The sequence below is a fragment of the Littorina saxatilis genome, linkage group LG2 (assembly GCF_037325665.1).
Source record: "Littorina saxatilis isolate snail1 linkage group LG2, US_GU_Lsax_2.0, whole genome shotgun sequence".
Taxonomy (NCBI): Eukaryota; Metazoa; Mollusca; class Gastropoda; order Littorinimorpha; family Littorinidae; genus Littorina; species Littorina saxatilis.
Genome location: NC_090246.1, coordinates 96,049,532 through 96,059,531, shown reverse-complemented (window position 1 = coordinate 96,059,531; position 10,000 = coordinate 96,049,532). Strand labels below are relative to the sequence as shown.

General features: G+C 43.2%; 1 protein-coding gene across 1 annotated transcript in view; it reads right to left on the bottom strand.

The window, feature by feature from the left end:
• The window catches only part of LOC138960242 (uncharacterized), a 250,814-nt gene extending 250,365 nt beyond the window's left edge, over positions 1-449 (bottom strand). The window contains exon 1 of the mRNA XM_070332049.1: positions 1-449. This exon is cut by the window's left edge and continues 96 nt beyond it. The gene's annotated coding sequence lies outside the window, so the exon portion shown is untranslated.
• Between the last annotated feature and the right edge of the window lie 9,551 nt (positions 450-10,000).

Genomic DNA, 10,000 nt, shown 5'->3' with positions numbered 1-10,000 from the left:
TCTCTTTTTGATTCACAAAGCCAACAGCGTTTCTTGGTGAAGAATGAAGCGTCCGTTCAGAGTAGCCTACAGTACACGGACAGCTCTATAACTTGTGTGGTAATATCTGCTTCATCATTTTACCTCTGTTTCGCAGCTCTGTTGATGAAAGAAAACAGTATTATAATCACTTGTTACTTTTTCCCCCAGATGTGTTGGTATGCAACTCACTATGCAGCGCAAGATTAACACAGCAACACCAAGACAAGTAAAGCTGGTCTGTCGACAAAGTAAATGTTTTCGACAAGGGATTCTTGCCAGTAGGGCAAGGCGTATCACTGAGAACGCCTCTATCTCTAACCACGTTCTGCCGCGAAAAACTTCTCAATTTTCAAACTCCGAAAACGCCAAAACACGTAGGACCTAGGAGAGTCTGCCTGTTGCCAGCGTGTGCGTGATAATACACCATGCTCTTCCCTTTAACGCGGCGAGCGCTGGGACTGAAAACGAACCTCACACGAACCCTTGTGGCAGACGTCGTCTCTCCATTGCATTGCTTCGCTATCGATCTGTGCTTGGCGCAGAAGTGACCAATCAGACGCCTCGACACAACATGTGGATGGAAGGTTTGGAAAAATGGTTTAGCTTTTCTTTTGTTTTGGTAATTTTGGTGGGGACCGGGAAAAGGAGTGATAGGAGGTTTGGAAGAAAGGTTTAGCATATCCTTTGCTTTCTTAATATTGATGGAAAAACAAAACAACAACAACAACTGCAAGCAAATTAACGGTGAACAGAGGTTTGGATGAAAGGCTTAGCATTTCCTTTGTTTTCATAGTTTTCGCGGACAAAAAAAAGCACAAGGAAACTCAATCTTATTGGATAGAATGTAAAAAGCAAAATATTGATGTTCAGAAGTATTAAACGTTTCAAGGAATTTTGTTTCGCGTTTAAATACTGCAGTGCGATGTGAGCGGTCTGTGTTGAACATGTTTACACATAAAGTGTAATTTGAAGCTTTCATTTCCCTTCATGCCTGCTTATTTGCTTTGTTTGTGTTCTGTTCAGTCTGACAGGATACATCTTTCGGTTAAAAACTTTTTCTGGCGTTTCTCAAGACGGTATGATTGTTGCTTCAAATGGCTTAAGACTCCGTGTGCATTTTAAGACATGTGTCAGCTCACATTTCCGAATTATGTTCGGCAATGCGTTAGGCAGGTACTGGCACGTACCGTTGTGTGTGTCATTAACCGCAAATACAGACTGTTCTGAATACAAATTTGATTGGTTTATGTTCCCAATGTCATGCAAAACTTGTTCTGTTTCAGCTGTTCGAATTTCTGGTCGAGTTTAATGTGGGAATCTTGCTTTTGTGTATTTGAACTGGGGAGGGGGGGGGGGGGGGGGGGGGTTGTCTTTGCTGTAGGCTCCGGGTAGAGACAATACCTCATGTAAAATCCATCTTGTTGCTGAATATGATAGGTGAACTGGTTTTACAATAAGCGGTCTCATCACAAGATCTGCAGTCAAACGCACCTGCAAGAATTGCCATCCCAAAGGCACATCCCCTTTTAGAACATTCGGTTCTTTGTTTTAACTCTGTCCAGGCTTTTACACGAAATGAGAGCATCCTTTCCCTTCAACACAGAAATGAGAGCATCCTTCCCCTTCAACACAGAAATCACCCTCCTGACGGCATTCTGTGCTGACGGCATTCTGTGCATGCTGACGGCATTCTGTCCTGACGGCATTCTGTGCTGACGGCATTCTGTGCTGACGGCATTCTGTCCTGACAGCATTCTGTCCTGACGGCATTATGTCTTGACGGCATTCTGTGCTGACGGCATTCTGTGCTGACGGCAGTCTGTCCTGACGGCATTCTGTCCTGACGGCATTCTGTGCTGACTGCATTCTGACCTGACAACATTCTGTGCTGACGGCATTCTGTCCTGACGGCATTCTGTGCTGACGGCATTCTGTGCTGACGGCATTCTGTCCTGACGGCATTCTGTGCTGACGGCATTCTGTCCTGACGGCATTCTGTGCTGACGGCATTCTGTGCTGACGGCATTCTGTCCTGACGGCATTCTGTGCTGACGGCATTCTGTCCTAACGGCATTCTGTGTTGACGGCATTCTGTCCTGACAGCATTCTGTGCTGACGGCATTCTGTGCTGACGGCATTCAGTCCTGACGGCATTCTGTGCTGACGGCATTCTGTGCTGACGGCATTCTGTCCTGACGGCATTCTGTCCTGACGGCATTCTGTGCTGACGGCATTCTGTGCTGACAGCATTCTGTGCTGACGGCAATCTGTCCTGACGGCATTCTGGGCTGACGGCATTCTGTCCTGACGGCATTCTGTGCTGACGGCATTCTGTGCTGACGGCATTCTGGGCTGACAGCATTCTGTCCTGACGGCATTTTGTCCTGACGGCATTCTGTCCTGACGGCATTTAGGGCTGACGGCATCCTGTGCTGACGGCATTCTGTCCTGACGGCATTCTGTGCTGACGGCATTCTGTGCTGACAGCATTCTGTGCTGACGGCATCCTGTGCTGACGGCATTCTGTCCTGACGGCATTCTGTGCTGACGGCATTCTGTCCTGACGGCAATCTGTCCTGACGGCATTCTGTGCTGACGGCATTCTGTGCTGACGGCATTCTGTCCTGAAGGCATTCTGTGCTGACGGCGTTCTGTCCTGACGGCATTCTGTGCTGACGGATTGTGTTTTGTATTTAGTGGGTTTGTTTTTACATTTAGTCAAGTTTTGACTAAATGTTTTAACATAGAGGGGGGAATCGAGACGAGGGTCGTGGTGTATGTGTGTGTGTCTGTCTGTCTGTCTGTCTGTGTGTGTGTGTAGAGCGATTCAGACTAAACTACTGGACCGATCTTTATGAAATTTGACATGAGAGTTCCTGGGTATGATATCCTCAGATTTTCTTTCCATTTTTTTGATAAATGTCTTTGATGACGTCATATCCGGCTTTTCGTGAAAGTTGAGGCGGCACTGTCACGCTCTCATTTTTCAACCAAATTGGTTGAAATTTTGGTCAAGTAATCTTCGACGAAGCCCGGACTTCGGTATTGCATTTGAGCTTGGTGGCTTAAAAATTAATTAATGACTTTGGTCATTAAAAATCTGAAAATTGTAAAAAAAATATTTGTTTTATAAAACGATCCAAATTTACGTTCATCTTATTCCCCATCATTTTCTGATTCTAAAAACATATACATATGTTATATTTGGATTAAAAACAAGCTCTGAAAATTAAAAATATAAAAATTATTATCAAAATTAAATTGTCCAAATCAATTTAAAAACACTTTCATCTTATTCCTTGTCGGTTTCTGATTCCAAAAACATATAGATATGATATGTTTGGATTACAAACACGCTCAGAAAGTTAAAACGAAGAGTGGTACAGAAAAGCGTGCTATCCTTCTCAGCGCAAGTACTACCCCGCTCTTCTTGTCAATTTCACTGCCTTTGCCGTGCGCGGTGGACTGACGATGCTACGAGTATACGGTCTTGCTGCGTTGCATTGCGTTCAGTTTCATTCTGTGAGTTCGACAGCTACTTGACTAAATGTTGTATTTTCGCCTTACGCGACTTGTTGTTCTTTCTGCAACGTCGTATCGGTTGTCGCGGCAGCTTTTAACACCTTTTTGTCGCTGAATCTGGTAACTGTAGATCTTATTTTTTCCTGATCACAGCTAATGAGCGAAAAAATGTGTTGACATTAGGGGTGTGGCTGAGAAACTTGATCAGATATCTGCAGAATTGCAGCTTAGTCAGCAAGACTTAAATACTTTAAATACTTGTAATGATACTGCACGGAATTATTTAACCCACTTTGGCAATGTCTCTTTTAAATCTTTCTCCAACCTACTGTTTTGTGTGTGTGTGTGTGTGTGTGTGTGTGTGTGTGTGTGTGTGTGTGTGTGTGTGTGTGTGTGTGTGTGTGTGTGCGTGCGTGCGTGTATGCATGCGTGCGTGCGTACGTGTGTGCATGCGTGCGTGCGTGTGTGTGTGTGTGTGTGTGTGTGTGTGTGTGTGTGTGTGTGTGTGTGTGTGTGTTCGCGCGCATCTGTATGAGCATGCATGCCTAAGAGCGTTGGCGCGTGTTTCTAAATCTATGTCTATGTATGTGTGCCTGTGCCTTCACGGCAACACGTTTAGGTTTGTTTGTTTGTTTGCTGAACGCCCAGCCGACCACGAAGGGCCATATCAGGGCGGTGCTGCTTTGACATATAACGTGCGCCACACACAAGACAGAAGTCGCAGCATAGGCTTCATGTCTCACCCAGTCCCATTATTCTGACACCGGACCAACCAGTCCTAGCACTAACCCCATAATGCCAGACGCCAGGCGGAGCAGCCACTAGATTGCCAATTTTAAAGTCTTAGGTATGACCCGGCCGGGGTTCGAACCCACGACCTCCAAATCACAGGGCGGACGCCTTAAATTACCACTAGGCCAACCGTGCCGGTACACGTTTAGGTGTGAATGAAAGTCACAGACACACATAATTACAGCTGGGTGAAAATTGAAAACAATTTCCTACTAAAGTACAGACAAAAATTGCCCGGCATGTATTTTGTATTATAAACTTCGCCAAAAAATGATTGCAACAAATTTCGCACCCAAATATTTCTCGTGTCATTTTATTAAAATTTTATATGCCTGTTAAGGCCGTTTACTTGAATTGTATGATCACTTGTTGGATTAAAGATATATTTTACAGGAATCACGTGACCGCCACTCAAATAAGGGTACCCTCAAAATCGACCAGACAAAAAAGGAACTGCCCAATTAAAAATCGACAAAAAATCACAATAGGCAAAACTTTGCAACTTTTACATATGGGATGAACCTCAAATCTATTATCTTTCATGAACAGGTTTATTTGTTTAGCTAGCTTGCGTATTTCGTGTGCTATGCTATTCCTACTGATACAGGTGTCGATCGCAAGAGCGGTCAAAAACGGGACTTTTTGCGTCATGTTATAGAGGTATCATGACAAAAGGCGCTGTACTTTAGCAATGACTTGGTGGATTGCTTTGAAACTTTCAGAATAACCGATCAACACACTGAAAATACTTCGAGCGAAATTTTGGATTGTTACATTTATTTGTTAAGATGTTATGCACTGTTTCGAAAGAAGCTTCTAAACTCGTCATATGATTGTTCACTTGTGTCCCAAAAATTCATGACTTCGCCTGTCTTTAGAAAAAATGATTGATACACACAGTGCGAAAGTTTTATTTGCGTATATTATGCACTGACGCAAATTTGCTAGGCTTATAAACACGTTTGATATTTAAAGGATGATTCTGGTGCCACAGCGATGCCAAGCCAAGCGTGACCGCAGCATGTTTTGAGAGACACCGAGCGACAACAGCAGTCAGAGCGAAACAGCGTGAACGTTCAATTTTTTCTCATGTGTTTGCATGGCTAGCAAATCAACACCAGTGGTTACACGCAAATGAAACTTCGACAGCATCTGTATCAATCATTTATCTATAGGGCCTACACATGCATAGTCATGATTTTTTTGGAAATAACTGAACAATCCTATAACGAGTTTAACTACTTTTTCCGAAACATTGTGTCATATCTGTAACGATCCAAACTTTCGCACGAAGTATCTCTAGTATGTTGGTAAATTATTCTGAAAGATTTAAAGCAATCCACCAAGTCATTGCTAAATTACAGCGCTTTTTTTTGTGACACCCCCAAAAATGACGCAAACAGTCGAGTTTTTGACCGCTCTTGCGATCGACACCTGAATAAGTAGAAATAGCATAGCACAAGAAACACGCAAGCTAGCAAAACAAGAAATTCCTCCGAGGTAGGAAAAACACCCCCGTCCTTACCATTCTCACTGCCACCAACTGAGAAGGTTATTTCCCTTTGACCATTAATATGTCCCTCTATAAGTCCTTGTAGAATCTTAATCCACCAATAACTCCCTAACCGTGTGTTTGACTGGTCCCAATTTTTGTAAGGACCGTCTCAGGAATGTATAGAACCTGTTCACCAAGTTTGGTGACGATCGGTCCGTTCATTCTTGAGATCTATATGCGAACACAAACACACAAACAAACACATCGACCGAATCCTATACACACCCCTATACCGGGGATGTAACAAATCAACCTGTTCAGGGTAGATCATTGATTTGACTTTTCTCGTATGTACAAATTGCACAGTTTTGACCATTGTGATTTGTTGTCGATTTTTAATTGGGCCCTTCCGTTTTTGTCTGGTCGATTTTGAGGGTACCCTAATCTGAGCGGCGGTCACGTGATCCCTGTTAAAGAATTATGTAATCAAAAAGGTGATCCTGATAGTCAAGTGAACGGCCTTAACTAGCATATACAGTTTTAATGAAATTACACAAGAATTAAGGCTTTAATTTGTGTGCGAAATTTGTTGCAACAACTTTTTGGCCAAGTTTAGTTTGACACATGTCCAATCCCCTTTGTTATTTTCTGCTACTAGGGCAATGAGAAGGCCTCCTCCAATACCCTCCCCCTCCACCCCCCCCCCCCTCCCGCCCCCAAATCTTACTCCCGAATCATTACTTTTCCTTTTCTTCTCATGGCCGTTGAAGATGTTAAAAATAGATTCAAATCTGTCAAGAGCTGTTCGATCTTTTTCCTTTTGAGGAGAGAAAGTGGAACAATGGCATCCAGAATGGACTTTAACGGATCATCATTCCTTCCAACCAGTTTATAACGTGTCAGGTACGTCTATACAGCTAATGAAGGTAGTTTTATTTTAATTTAGATAATATAAGATGTTTGATGGGTTGTTGACAGACCAGCTTTTTTGTCGGTCCGAGGGGGAGCATATCGTCTTTTGTTTCATATGTATTGAAGAAGGCCGCGGTCAATAAATATGAAGCAAAAGTCGATATGCCCCCCCTCGGACCGACAAAAAAGCTGGTTTGTCAACAAACCACCAAACATCGTTTTTGTCATCATTTTGGTTGTGAGAAAATAAGTGCACAATCAACCCAGGGAGCCATGCTTTGAAACACGGGTTCAGTGCTGATAATCACACGAGTCCCGGTTTGATAACCACCGCCAATCAAAGCTGGCGTGTGAAAGCAACTTTCTGTGATTTTGAGTTCATTAAATGTTGGGATGAATATGTCAGGTTTGAGGATGCACAGTTCTGTAGGTTCATCTCGGTATTCCACCCCCTCGGCTTTATGTTGTAAATATTAAGCTGAGTGATCGAATGTGGAAGCTGCGTTTGGTCAAAGGTCACAGAAGATTTGCGTCGTGCAGCGAAGGAAAGAATCGGGATCTTGTTTTCGACTCAGTACCTCTTTGTTTTTCATTAAACCTGTCATTCTGCTTGCTCGGCCTTGTTAGATGTGTGCATATCTTGTTGCTATTTTCTTTGCTTTTATTAGTGTTTCTTATTTGTGCTTCGTTTATCGATACAACGTCTTGTGCACGGGTCAAAATGTGTGTGCCAGGGGTCGTTTTATTTGAACTTGACGTTCGTGTTTCTCCGAACGTCTGTGGATCGAAACACAGATACACGCACTCCATGACTCTGTAAGAAGACAAAACATATCACTAGGTTTCACTTGTTTTTGATGAATGTATGACCTTTCATGAAGTAGTTTTGTTTTTTGTTTACTTATGCCTGTTTGCCAGTTCGTTTTTGGAACTTTGCAAAGCAGTGTCGTGTCGTCTGTTTAGGTCTGGGGAAACACCAATGAAAAGAGCCGAAGAATCCCCGAGCGTTTCTATTGGGTTTGCTTTTGATTATCCATGTATAACCTGCTTCCTGCAACTATGGTGACCTGGGATTTATCGCCTGGGGAACATGCGATATATTTCCCAGGTGCTTGTGAATGAAAACTCGTGAAAATGATGACAAATGTTTATGTTTTGCCAGGAGCTTGGATTCTAAGCAATTTCAGAACGCCCTTCGTACTGGAAAAAAGAGAACACACACACACACACACACACACACACACACACACACACGCCCGCGCGCACACACACACACACACCCACACACACACACACACACACACACACACACACACACACAGACACACACACACACACACACACACACACACACACACACACACACACACCTCCCCTGAAAAAACGTATTAGCCTTTGGAAAACTTGAGTTGCGACGTCTATCTTTTCGTCAGTAATCTAATTAAAGTGTCGTACATGATGCTATTAGTACTATAGTACCATTTCAAGACGTCAAAAGTTTCTTATTCGATTGAAAGTTTCTTTTGTTTTCTCAAAATAATTTTCTCTCATTCCCTCTGTCTCCGTCTCTGTACCTATTCATGTCTGTGTTTGTTTCTGTCTGTGTTTTTATGTGTCTATGTCTGTGTCTGTCTCTTGGTGTCTGTCTCTGTCTGAATATCAGCCTGAATGTACGTGTGTGAGTGTGTGTGCGTGTGTATGTATGTGTGTGTGTGTGTATGTGTGTGTGTGTGTGTGTGTGTGTGCAGGCTTATATGTGTGTATGTGTGTGTGTGTGTGTGCGTGCATGCGTGCGTGCGTGTGTGTGAGTATGTGTGTGTGTGTGTGTGTGTGTTTGTGTGTGTGTGTGTGTGTGTGTGTGTGTGTGTGTGTGTGTGAGAGAGTACATGGTGACCCAACAAGTACAACGAACAAAAATGTAAATCACTTCTACATGTCTTGACCGCATGACTTTATATCACGTGTACATTACCTGCAGCTTATGCCTGACCAGTTCACGAATTGGCAAATGCGTAGATGAAATGGTTTGAGTTTTGTGCACTTTCGAAAAATATTTTCGAATTCGGGTATCGACCCAACAGCATGAGGTTTCAAATTGAGCAGCAAACTAACCTTCCACATTGTTACCTTTGGGGTTATTTGAAGGACCGAAAATACCATAACCAACCAAAGACAATCAGTGACTTGAATACAGCAATTACAGGCAGGATCAGGCTATTACCCATGGTTTGCTCGATCAATAGGTGGAGCACTGGACGTGTGATCTTAAGGTCAGGGGCTCGACAATCAGTGACTTGAATACAGCAATTACAGGCAGGATCAGGCTATTACCCATGGTTTGCTCGATCAGTAGGTGGAGCACTGGACGTGTGATCTTAAGGTCAGGGGTTCGAATCCAGACAGGGACGGACACGAGTCAACTGCATGTGCAGACTCAGAGACGGTATCCATGTCCCACCCCCTTGTCACCACAGTGGCACGTACAAGACCTCGGTCATTCTGCCATAATTGCAGGTGGCTGATTACACCTAAACACGCACACAGCTGGGTAGCGCGACTCTTGTTGCTGCTAGCTTTCCACTGGGAGGAAGCGACCCGAATTTCCCAGCATTGGAGCAGAGTAAATGAAATGATATGAAATGAGGAATGCGTTCATGTCATTGATGAATTTTGCAAGTGTGATTGTGCATACATTTCAGTTTGTTTACGACCATTCAACAAAATGTCCTGTAATTAAAATGGTCCGACTTTTACTTTACTCCAAAATGTTTTCCATATTACCCTTCCAAAATTGTCAATGACACGAACGCTTTTTCGTCAAGGGATTGCCCTGAACCTAGCTGTAACAGCTTTCCTCTGGTCACCGATGATCTGGGGGGGGGGGGGGTGTTCCTATATACTCGGACATTCAGATAATCCAAAAGGTAAAAGTATGGAAGAGTTAAATCAGGTAAGTATGGCTACCGCTCTTGTCAAACCCCGAATTCGGAACACTTTTGTTAAAGTACACAAAAGTCAAACCATTTGACCTATGCATTTGCCACTTCGTGGACTGGTCACGAATAAGTTTAAGTAAATATACACCAACATTAAAGTAATTCCGTCAACAGATCCAGAAGTTACGTGGATTAGCATTTTGTGGGTTGAATTTTTGGGGGGTCACCCTTTATTATCCCTTTAATTTGATGCTATACCAAACAAGTCATACACAAAATGAAAAGTTAATTTGATGCTAAACCAAACAAGTAGTACAGATGT